The sequence below is a fragment of the Elephantulus edwardii genome, unplaced genomic scaffold (genome assembly GCF_000299155.1).
Source record: "Elephantulus edwardii isolate Elephantulus edwardi_28Jun2011 unplaced genomic scaffold, EleEdw1.0 scaffold00060, whole genome shotgun sequence".
Lineage (NCBI taxonomy): Eukaryota > Metazoa > Chordata > Mammalia > Macroscelidea > Macroscelididae > Elephantulus > Elephantulus edwardii.
The window spans coordinates 10,124,771-10,137,532 of NW_006399810.1; the positions used below are offsets into that span (position 1 = coordinate 10,124,771).

Sequence of the window (12,762 nt, forward strand, 5' to 3'; positions counted from 1 at the left end):
CCATCCACTTCTACCCCCTCCCTTCACATCTATCTCGCTTTCACCAGCCCTCCATCTAATAACTTATATATGAAGCTTCCATGGCTTCTGTGATTTCAAACACATCAGCTGATGGTAGTTCCTTATGTTGGGATATTTTTAATATGTGCCTAAATCCTCTCAAAATTCTGTTTTTAATCAATTTATTACATTTCAATTGTTTAACATCAGTCAAAAACAGAAACTCTGCAAGCAGTCATGGAGAGATTATTCTTTATAGCCTCAAACTGAAAGCAGCCCAAATATCTGTCACCCCAAAAACAAAAGTGGCACATCCTTACTACAAAAAACAACTTGACAATAAAAAGGAATGAAATATGATTGCACACAAGAATAGGTGGATCTCGGACACATTATCCTAGGTGGAAAATGAAATAAAGTATATAGTAGTATCCTCTTTATGTGAGATTTACAGAAGACAAGCCTAAACAGATAGATCAGTGTTTGTTAGAGCCAGAGATCATTAGGGACCCACTCATGGCAGAGGGTCCTCGAGAAAATTACTAAGGTGAGAAAGCTACTGTATATCTTGATTTTTGGTGAGGTTTCACATGTCAGTTCATGAACTCTGCATATACAATAATAAAGGTTAAATAATTGAATTTTCAAATGAAGGTGAGGGATTATTGTAAAACTACTTAAGAGCAAGTATTTTATGATTCTACTTACTTACATGAAATATTCTGACAATAAATGTGCATAAAGACTAAAGTGTATTTGTGGTTACCAAGAACAAGTGGGAGAGGCAAATAAGAAGGTAATTGCTTAAGGAACAGTGCATTTATAATGGATGATGAAGAAAATTGGAAATACAATAGTGATGGTTGTGCATGAGGAACATAATGTCACTGAATTATACACATGAAAAATGGTTGAATTTACTTGTGATATATTCACCAAAATTTTTTAAATTTTAAAAATAACAAAGTACTACTTAATATGTTTATTGCTTTATTAATGATTGTTAAATTCTGTAAGAAAATATGTAGATCTTAATAAAAAACCTTTTATCTTGTTCAGTAACTGTTACATGTTAGCTACTCAATACTGACATGATTTTTTAAGAAATCAAAAGATCATAAAAAAACAGGGAAGAAAGAAAAGGCCAAAATGAATGTCAGAAGAGACTGATATTTACTCTAGAATGTAGATAATCTAAAGGAAAAGGAAGAAATATGTGAAATGACCTGGCTGAACAAAAGATTTCAAAGAACAGCATGAGAAGGTAAAGCAAAGTATTATAGTGAAGAGTACCAAGACCTTGAGCTAGAAAACCAAAGAAGATGAACACACCTGACATGTCTCAAGCTGCATGAACTGAAGAACAGAAGTTTTAATGCTACAGGTTTCTATGAGCAAAGTACTGAACAATGTAACATGCATCAAAAAAAGATTGAAGGAATGCATAGAGTCACTATACCACTAAGAATTTATATTCAACCATTTAATGAAGTAGTATATGATCAAGAGCAATTACAATGAAGGAAAAAGTCCAAACTACACTGAAGGCATTGGTAAAAAACAAGACTCTAGGAATTGATGGGGGTTTTTTATAGGAATTTAAGCACTTTAACCCACATGCTCACATGTGTTTACAGAGAAATTGGAAGACAGCTACTTAGCTGCCTGACTGGAAAAGATCCATATTTGTACCCATCCCCCCAAAAAAGTGATACAGAGGAATGCAGAAATTACAAGCTTATAACACTTTAAAATCTTGTTGAAAATTATTCAGAAGTGGCTGGAGCAATACATGCATAGAGACATAAACTACAAATTCAAGTTAGATTTCAAAGAGGCCGTGAAACAAGTCATATAATTACTGATGAATCTTGATTGAAAGCAGAGAATTCCAGGTAGGAATCTGTGCTGCAGTCCCAAAGGCACTTGGTTCGAATCCACCAGTTGCTCCACAGAAGGATGGACAGTCTCCTCCCATTCTGTTAACTGTCTCTGAAAACCCACTGGAGGGCTGACTGTGGGTTGGTTCTGATTCAATGGCAAACAACAACATTTTCTTGGCTGTGCAAAGGCATTTGACTGTGTCGATCATAATAAATTATGAGTAATATTGAAAAGAATGGCAACTCCAAAGCAATTCTGCTCATGAGAAACCTGCACATTGACCAAGAAGCAGCCATTCAAACAGAACAAAGAGACACTGTATATTTCAAAATCAGGAAAAGTGTGTATCAGTGTTTTATCCTTTTACCATGCCCATTCTGTCTTTATACTGAGCATACCATCTGAGAAGCTAGAGTACATAAAGAAGAATGTGGTGTCAAGATTGGAAGAAGTGTCATCAAAAATCTGATATGCAGATGAACAACCTTACTTGAAGAAGACTGGAAGCACTTACTGATGAAGCTCAAAAATTATAACCTTCAGTGTAGAGTATGCCTCATATTAAGAAAACAAAACCTTCACAACTCGACCAACAGACAACATTATGGTAAGTGGACAAAAGGTTGAAATTGCCAAGGATTTTCTTTTCCTTGGATTCATAATCATCACCCAAGGACATGGAATTCAAGAAATCAACTAATGCATTTTACTGGACAGTTCCTAAAGTTAGATTTAAGTTACACAGAGTTCACGAACTTTTCACTTGCTTCATATGTGTGTGTAAGTTGTACCATGAATTATGAAGACCAAAGGAGAATTGGTGTCTTTGAATTGTGGGATTGATAAAGAATATTGATTATAGCATGAAGTACCCAAAGAATAAATAAATCTAATTTGAGGAAAAGTACAGCCAGGGTACTTCTTAGAAGCAAAGAAGGTGAGACTTCATCTCATCTACTTTGGGCCTGTTGTCAGGAAGGGTCTAGTCCTTGTAAAGAAATTTTTATGCTGGGAAAGGTAGAGAGGTTCAAGGAGAGAAAGAGAGACCCTCAAGGAGATGGATTGACCCAGTGACTGTACCAGTGGGCTTGGGCCTAGTGGATATTGTGGTTGTCACAAGACAGGGGTACGTTCAGTTCTGTTGCTCATTGCCACCAACTCACTAGCACCTTAAAACAACCACAAGTGATGTCTGAGGTTTAATATTAACACCATAATGTTATGGATGGTTATGTTCCTGCCCATCACGATGATTTTCCACACATCAAGCTCAAGCAAATCAGTGGAACTCCCCTGTAGGGTTTTCTCTGCTGTCATCATGGGAGCAGGTCCTGGGTCTCTCTAACGCAGAACAGCTAGGGGCAGTGAAACCACCAGCCACCCTTTGCTTAGCAGGGGACCTCTTAGCCACACAGTAGTGCTCTTACCAAATCCTATTTTACTTGGCTGCAAGGTAGTTGCTTTTGCTCCTCTTGCATATCATAATGCTGGGGTTTTAGCCATGAAAAATGCGTAACTTTTAAACAGTGAGGTTTACTATTATCATGCGGAAATTTTCACATTACACATGGTAAAGAAACTTGTTACTATTGCCCTACCCCACCTTGTGGCATTTTAATTTCATAGAAGTAAAAACTTCAAGGCAGTTTTACAGTGAAATAGATGGTAACCGTGAAGTGTCTCATGCAGGTGTGTCATTAAAACTCCAGTGATAATAATGAAATCTGTTAAAAACTAAGAAGTGAAATTTAAGAGAGCAGAGTTTAGGGCTGTTGTACATGGGGTCGCTATGAGTCGCAAGCGACTCGACAGCACATAACAACAATTATTCATTGATGGTATGTGCCATTGAATGAGAACTAACTCACAACTGATCTTCCAGGGAGTTTTCAGAGACTGTAAATCACACAGGAGGAGACTGCCCATCTTTCTCCTGGGAAGCAGCTGGTGGATTTAAAGCATGTACCTTTTAATTGGCAGTGCAACTCCTTACCACTAAGTCACCAGAGAAAACACGGGTCCTTACCATAGGCACATCATCGTGATAGATATAGGAAGGATTGAAGCTGTCAGTGATTTCATCTTGCCTGGATCAATAATCAACACCCTTGGTACCAGCAGTCTGGTACCAATAAGGAGATTTATTGCATTGGGCAAGTCTGCTGTCAGGGACCTCTCCAAAATACTTAAAAGCAGTGTTGTCAATTTGACTACGCCTCTCCCTCCAAGTAGGTGAGTTGATACAGTGAGGATCCTCTCTTTTGCCAACCCTCTACCCTTCTGAGCATAAAGTTTTAACATACTGATTTACAGAGACACATACATGTGCACATATGCACATGGCATCCTTTAGGAAAATGCCAAAGATTTAAGATGGATGTATAAAATATAAAAGGGAGCTCTGGTGGCCTAGTAGCAAGAGCTGTGCTACAATCCCAAAGGCCTGTGGTTCTAAGCCACCCTCTGCTCTGAGTGAGACGGAGGAGCAGTCTTCTTCCCTGTGATTAACTACCTACTGCCTCTGAAAACCCGCTGGAGGGTCAGCTGTGGGTTAGTTTCAACTCTACGGTACTCAACAAAAAACATTATATAAAAAGTCATTTGTTAGGGGAGCTCTGGTGGTCTAGTGGTAAGGAGCTGCATCTACAATCCCAGAGGCACACGGTTCGAATCCACCAGATGCTCTGCCGGGGAAGGAGGGACAGTCTCCTCCTGTACCAGTCAGATCTGCGTTGACGGTACACTCACACAAAAATAATAAAATAAAATTTTTTTTAAAAAGTCATTTGTTGTTTTTGTTGTTGTTGATTGCCTTCAAATCAAGCACGACTCATAGCAACCCTATGAACAAAAGGCCTGAAGCCTTTCAATAACAGTAGACATTTATCATAGTTCATAGAGTTTCCAGAGGCATGTTGTTTAGGAAGTGGATGCCACTCCTTCAAAGAAACTAATTTTTGACCTTGAATTTGGAGACTGATTAGAATGCAAGTTTTGTTGTTCTGTCACTTTGTGCATGTCATATAACCTCTTCCTACTCTTCAAAATGAGAGTAAATTGTTAGGAGAATTAATAAACTTGGTATAATAAGTAATAGAATGATTTCGTGAATTCTAAAGGGCTATAGAAGTGTACTTTAGAAGTCACAGAGAACACTTTAATAAATGTGAACTGCTCTGGTTTATGGACAGCTATGATGCTATATTTGAAGGAGGTTTTAAATGTGTTCTTCAAAACTGAAATTTAAAATTTTTATATGATTTTTATATTACATAGATGGCTAGATTTATCCAAAGATATTTTTAAATTAGAAATAGGATATCCGTTTTTTGAGTTATTAGAAATGTCCATTTTCTTTCATTAAAGAGAGTAAATTGGGAGGCTTTGTATGTTCCTTTAACTTACCCTTTGTCTTCCAAATCACAGAAGTACATCATCATTTATTACCTGCCTTTAATTCATTTAAAGAAAAGAGTAGTAGCAACGTATATGGTGTTTTATATATTGAAATATAATAGCTAGCCTCAGGAGACCTAGTTAACAGATGAACTGTCAGCTGAGTACAAGCAAGGAATTAAGGTAATGAACAAAATCTTTAATCAGCATGAAGACAATGGATTTGAAAGACCAATCTTAGACTTGATGGTAAGAAAGTGAATTAGTAAGAATAATTGAATCATCACTTTAAATGTTGAAATACAAAAAGGAGGAAATCTAATTTAGCACTCAGCTTTAAAGGTGTTAGACTCACAAAATGAGAACCAGCAGACTGTTCTGTCATGTAACCTACCATCACACATTTGATAATTTAAATAAAACTCTTCAGCAAATTTCACATTGCTTTGCTCTAAAGTGATTTAAAAAATTAGTATGACTGCAGTATTGTAGCAGTAGTATTGTCTTTGTTACTTCTGGAAAATAATACTTACCAAGCAAAGGAAAGGGATGAGAGAAAAAAAAATTCATAGAGGGAGTTTATTAATAGTTTTCTCATCATCCACATTTAAAGCGCCTCCCTGCAGACACACAACGAACAACTCATAAAAGTTTGCAACATATTTAATAGGCATATTGAACTTGTTTTGTAGTGTGTTTAATTTCTACTGTGATCACCCTAAAGTCTCTCGACCTTTGCTTACTTCCTTTTTCCATACCAGAAGTGATGGTAGTGGTGGTGGTGGTGGTTGTCATGTGCTGTTGAGTTGCCTGCAACTCATAGTGATTCTTTGTACAACAGATATAAACCCTGCTCTATCCTGTGCCAACCTCACTGTCTCTGACATACCTACCCTGATTACCCTAGTCACTCATAGAGGGTCTTCCTCTCCTGAACTGTTCCTCCACCTTCCCAAGCATGCTGTCCTTCTGCAAGGACCGGTTCCTCCTTGCAACATGTCCAAAGTATGTCAGATGAAGCTTCCGAATCCTTGCCTCCAAGGAGCACCCTGGTTTAACCCTCTCAAGAGTAAACCTATTCAATTTCTTAGCAGTCCATTGTATGTATATTCAATACTCCACCACCACAGTTCAAAGGCATCAATTCTCCTCCTATCCTCGCTAGTCATTGTCCAGCTCTCTGATGTATAGCAAGTGATTGCAAAGACCATGACCTGTATTCGGTGTACCTTAGTCTCCATAATGACACCATTGCTCTTCAGTACTTTGGAGCCATCTCTGACAGTAGACTTTCCCAATGCAATACGTCTTTTAATTTCCTGCCTGCTGCTGTCAAATGTGTTGACTGTGAAATCAAGCAAACTAAAGGATTACCTTCCTGTAACCCCAGGTACTTTTTTTAAAAAAATCTCAACATGGGTAATAAATAAGAACTAGTAAATGAATTAGAGTAGTACACAAGTTATGCTTGTATTTCTTAATTCTTTGTAGTTTTTGCTAATTGATTTTGTGTATGTGCATTCTTAGAATCATCACAGTTCCTATATAGCAAAACAAATACCTGTTTTGTGTGAGAGAGAGAGGGTGTGTGTGTAAAGCAGTGGTCAGAATGTCTAAATGTCTCTCTGAATGTCTCTAAATGTTTTCTGTGACCATGCATTAAAGTGATGGAAAAGGAATTGGAACCTAGGTCTTTTAATTTCTAATTTGGTACTGTTCTCACTAGGACTCCATGAATACTTCTGTTAAGGATTACCTTCTGATACCTGTATAAACTCATCCATAGCAAATAGATATTTGAAGTGATACGAAATAAAATTATTTTGACACCACATATAACTGCCATGGCTCAATCCATCAAGAAGCATCACTGTTTTCCCCAGAAAAAGGTTGCCACCTAGACATGGTCTTTTAATGCCTTAGATCAAATATTTGCATTTCTAAGACCTGTTCTTTTTTATTACAGTTTTACTGGGTAACCAAAAAAATGTGACATCTTAACTGTTTTAATTATATAATTCAGTGGCATTAATTGCAGTCACATGTTGTACAATCATTACCATTATTTTAAAAAGTTTTTCTATCATCTCAAATAGAACCTTGATGTCCCTTAAAGGAGTGTTTTCTCTTCTTCCCCTACCCTCACCAGTCCCTGCTGTTAATGAACTTTTATCTCTAGGTATTTGTCTAGTCTTTCACAGAAGTAGAATTGTAGAATATTTGGCCTTTTGTGTCTAATTTGAGTAACTATGTTTTCAAGATTCTTTTGTATTGCTTCATGTCTGAGAAGTTCTTTTTCCTTTATGGATAAATATTGTTCCATGGGGGGGGTGTATTTAAGACTTTTATTTTAAAAAATAAAGATGTTTATTCATTGTCATGATCAGACATTTGGCACTCAGCAGCAAGGGCAAAAAAAAAGCTACATTTAAGTCCTTGTTTTCGGAATGATTTACCTTTTCCACAGAACTGAAACTAAAATAAACTGTTATACAATTTGTCACAAATACATCCTCGAGTTTTTTCCCAATCACATTCATATTGTTCCAAAATGTGTTTTCTTTGTAGCAGCTAGGCCCTGCCACAGCATGCATGGCTAACTTCACAAATCTGCTATTACCTGTAGCTTCTCTGTCACTTCTCTAGCTCACGGCTCCTGCTAAGCTTTGTTTTCTTGCAGTTACTAAAACCGTCTGCCATTGACATAGCTACCGCTGCTGCTTGAATCACCATGGCCACCTTGGTTTCATGGTTTGGCAAAATATTCACCACCACCATAAGGGCCACAATTTCTGCCTCCAAAGTTTCCTCCCTTCATGAGTCCAAAATTTGGAGACTGATTGTTTTAATTGCTCAAGTCACTGTAGCTTCCACCACCTCTAGAGTTGCTTCTATCATTACAAACTCCATTATAACCCTCCCCATAGCCTCCATATCCTCTACCAACAAACATATCTGCCATCAGAGCTACTTCGTCCACTGAAGTTTGTGCCTTCACCAAAGTTGCCATTCCCACCAAAACCACCTTCAACAGCCACCACTAAAGTTTCCAGAACCACGTCGACCTTTGGCTAGAAGAGGCACTGGCCGTCTCTTGCTCTGACAGGGCTTTCCTTACTTCACAGTTGTTACCATTCACAGTATGGTATTTCTGAATAACAATTTTATCTACAGAATCATGATCATCAAAAGTTACAAAAGCAAAGCCCCTCTTCTTGCCACTGCCTCAGTCAGTCATGATTTCCATCACTTCAGTTTTCCCATACTACTCAAAATAATCTCACAAGTGATGTTCTTCAGTATCTTCTTTAATTCCACCAACAAAGATTTTTTTTAAAAAATGACATTTTAGGAGCTCTGCTGGCCTAGTGGTAAGAAACTGTATTGTGATCCTGAAGGCACGCGGTTTGAATCCACCAGCTGCTCTGCGGGAGAAGGATGAGCAGTCTCTTCCTGTGTGATTAACTGCTTGTGAAAACCTACTAGAGGGTCAGCTATGTGTTGGTTCTGACTCGATGATAGTCAACAACAACAACAATGTGACCTTAGTTCATGTTTGTATAAAAAATTTTTAAAAAAATAACATTTTATTGTGATTTTAAACAAAAGTTTATTGAAAACTTGGATTTCTTCTATTCATTCATTCATTGTTGCACAATTTCCCCCCTCTCCCCTACCCCAGTCCACTTTGCATTGCATCTCTTATTCTGGACTAACAAAGATCTTTTTCACAGTTAAGTGGGCACTTGGCCTTTAAGAACCTTCTCTTGAGACATCTCTCTTAGGTTTCACAACCCTTCCATTTCCCACCTCTTCCGTTGAGTATGTGACAAACCCAAAGTGGCTGGCTTGCTTGGTGTTTGGATTCCTTATTGCCACACAGTCCGTGAGCATTCCCCATTGCTCAGAATGGCTCCTCAGACTTTCATCTGCCATTTCAAAGCTCACCCTCCAATGAATAGTTTCCACAGTTGTTCAGGCACTTTAGGAGACCGACTTTGACATGACAGCAGTGGGAATAAACACTTCTCATCAGTGTTCTCAAGCAGAAAGGCTGTTACGTATACTCTTAATTAGGCTTATCCTTTTCATGTATTAATGGCTGTTTGGGTTATTTCTACCTGTTGTTGTTTGCTGTGGAGTCAGAACTCATAGCTTGTTCTCCAACCTATTTTCTGAGGCAGTAAATCACACAGGGTGAGACTTCCCATCTTTCTCCCATGGAGCAGCTGGTGGGTTCAAACCACCTGCCAATGGGTCAGCAGCTCAACTCCTTAGCTCTAAGCCACCACTGCTGTTGTGAATAGTGTAGGAGTGAACATTGGTATAAAGGTACCGGAGTTCTTAGAATATGTCTTTAGAGAAACCGTTGCTTGGTTTTAAAGTAATTCTTTGTTTAACTTTTTGATGATATAATTATTCTTTGTTTAGCTTTTTTGCGAGCCATCAGATTCCCCCCCCTCCCCCATGATTCACAGTTGTTTGTGGAATGGCACCCACAAGGGTTCTGGTGTCTCCACGTCAACACTTCTTATTTTCTGTTTTTCTGATCTACACTGAAATGATATGCCATTGTAGTTTCTTTGATGAATAATGACCTTTAGCATCTTTACTTGTGCTTACAGATTATTACATATAATGTTTGGAGAAATGTGTATTCAAGGCCTTTCTGTTTTTTAATTGACTAGTGTGTCTTTGATTCAGTGACTGGGGTAATCGAGATGGGAGTATCAGAGGCAGTGCAATTGGCACAGGACAGAGCAGGGTTTAGGGATTTTGTACATAGGGTCGCTATGAGTCGCAAGCGACTCGACGGCACATAACAACAACAAAACAACAAGTATGTCTTTTTATTGTTGAGATTCTTTATATATTCTAGATATCAAACCCTTATCAGATAGAAGGATATTCGACATTTTCTCCTATTCTGTACATTATCTTTTCCTCATGATAGAATAGTGTTTTTAATTTTTTACAAAATACTTTATTGCATTTTAGGTGAAAGAGCAAATTCCATTCTCATTTAATAATTTTTAACTCTATTGTTCCATGATATTATTTTTTTTTAAAAAACCACAACAGTCTCATCATTTACGTTTTATTTTTATTCTAGCTTACATACCCCTTCTTGCTTCTTGTGTTTGTTTTAGAGTAAATATTTGGTCTGGTAGAGTTGATTGCTTAGAGGGCTCAGTACTCAATGTTGATACTGATTGTAAGTCAGTCTTTTATTTGAATGAAAGATAGCCAACAAGAATGCCTTCAGTTTCAAGCTTCAAAGGATGTTTTAAAGCAGCAATTTTATATGTTTATCTAGTTTATTGACTGTCCAGTTGGTCTAACCTTTTTTTAGAAATTTGAGTCTTGTTCTGGATTTTTCTCCCTTTTTGTCTAGGACCTTTCTTTGAGTCCTTTATTTTCTTCATTCTCTTTTATTCCAGTTGAGAAGAGACTAATGGCCACTTGAGTGATTTTTTTTTTTTTTAATTCATCATTGCACATTTTCTTTCTCCTCCCCAGCATACCCCTCAACGCACCCCTTGTTCCAGATTGTTGTCGTTCATATAATGCCTAATCATATATTTCTTTCAGACCATTCTTCCCTTCTCTGTTCCAATGTAGTGTTCATTATCTATCCACTCTTTTCCCATTCTTTCCCCAGCATCCCCCCAGTCTTTCCTATTTTATAACACCTTTTTGTTCAGTATTTGTCCGTTTGTAACTGAGATATTTCACTCAATTAAATGTTCTCCAGCCTCCTCATACTGTGTAATGTTATACAAGTTCATTGTTTTTCAATGCTGTGTAATACTCCATTGTGTAAATATACCATAGTTACTCTATCCATTTGTGTGTTGCTGGGCACTTGGGGTATTCCCATCTCTTTGATATTGTGAATAATGCAAAGATAAATTTGAGCATGCGTACATCTGTTTGAGTCATGGCTCTGGTTTCTTTAGTGTATATTCCCAATACTAGATTACTAGTTCAAATGGTATTTGTATTTACAACTTTTTGAGAAAGTGCCAGACCTTCCATAGTATCTGGACCATTTTACATTCCCACCAGCAGTGAATAAGAGTTCCAATATCTCCACAACCTCGCCAGCATTTGTTGTTTGCTGTCTCATTTAACCTTGCTATTGTTGCTGGGGTGAGATATCATCTCATAGTTGTTTTGCTTTGCATCTCTCTGATAGCCAGGGATTTTGAACATTTCTTCATATGTTAGTTTGCCATCTGAATATCCTCTTTACTGAAGTGTACTTTTGTATTTTTGAGACCCCCCCCCCCACATTTACTACTGACCAGATTAGGTTGTAGAACATTACCTTTATTAACTACATTGGTCTTATAAGCCAGTCTTATGAAGTGTTTCCCTATGTCTAGAAAGTACCCATGACTATGTTCCCTATGTGGTATAATTTGCAGTGAAAACATGTGTATACTTATTTCTACAGATAAACCTATGTGTGCACACTCATTTACTCAAATGTGCTTTCCTAGACACATACATGGTTACTTGTACCTTTGTAACTGTGCACATTTTTTATGGTTGTTATTGTTGCAAATTATATATTAATAGAATTTACCAAAATTGTCCTTTTTCTTGCTTACTTCTTAGAGTTTTCATTTACCTTGGATGCATTGTGCAAACTTAAATATACTAGATATTGTCTTTATATGTATATGGTATTCCATTTTGTATATGTACCACAATTTATTTGTTTATATGCTGATGGGCATTTAGATGGTTTCCATCTTTTTTGCTATTATGAATGGACCAATTGGCAGCATCAGGATGGATGGTGAAGAGATTGAGATTGTTCACAGCTTTAGTTTGCTTGGTTCCACAGTCAATACTCTTGGCACCAGCAGCCAGGAAATTAAAAGGCGCATTGCCATGGGAGAGTCTGCTGTTAGGAACCTCTCCAAAGTACTGAAGAGCAATGGTGTCTCTCTGGAGACTAAGGTGCATCTGATACGGGCCATGGTCTTTGCAATTACTTGTTATGCGTCAGGGAGTTGGACAATGACTAGTAAGGATCGAAGGAGAATTGATGCCTTTGAGCTGTGGTGCTGGAGAAGAGTATTGAGAATACCATGGACTGCTAGGAAAACAAACAGAGTTTAGGGCTTTTGTACATAGGTTCGCTATGAGTCTCAAGCTACTCGATGGCACATAACAACAATGAATAATTCTGCTGTGAATATAGGAGCACATATGTCTCTGTGTCACTTCTCTTTTATCTCATGGATTTATACCTAAGAAGAGTGTAATTGCTGGATCAGAAGATTCTGTTACTACGTTTTTAAAGGAAGCACTGTATCATTTTCCATACTGGTCGTCACATTCTGTGATCCCACCAGGAGTGTATAAATAAATGTTCTGATCTCTTTTCCACACCTCACCAATACATTTGTTTTTGTTTGTTTGTTTTTTAAAATCCTCCATTTTGCAGGGTTGAGAAGGAATCTCATT

General features: G+C 37.6%; 1 protein-coding gene and 1 pseudogene across 1 annotated transcript in view; one reads left to right on the forward strand and one right to left on the reverse strand.

The window, feature by feature from the left end:
• Positions 1 to 12,762, forward strand: part of UBE3C (ubiquitin protein ligase E3C) — a 216,901-nt gene that overhangs the window by 169,779 nt on the left and 34,360 nt on the right. The gene's annotated exons all lie outside the window — the stretch shown is intronic.
• Positions 7,964 to 11,928, reverse strand: LOC102875787 (annotated as a pseudogene).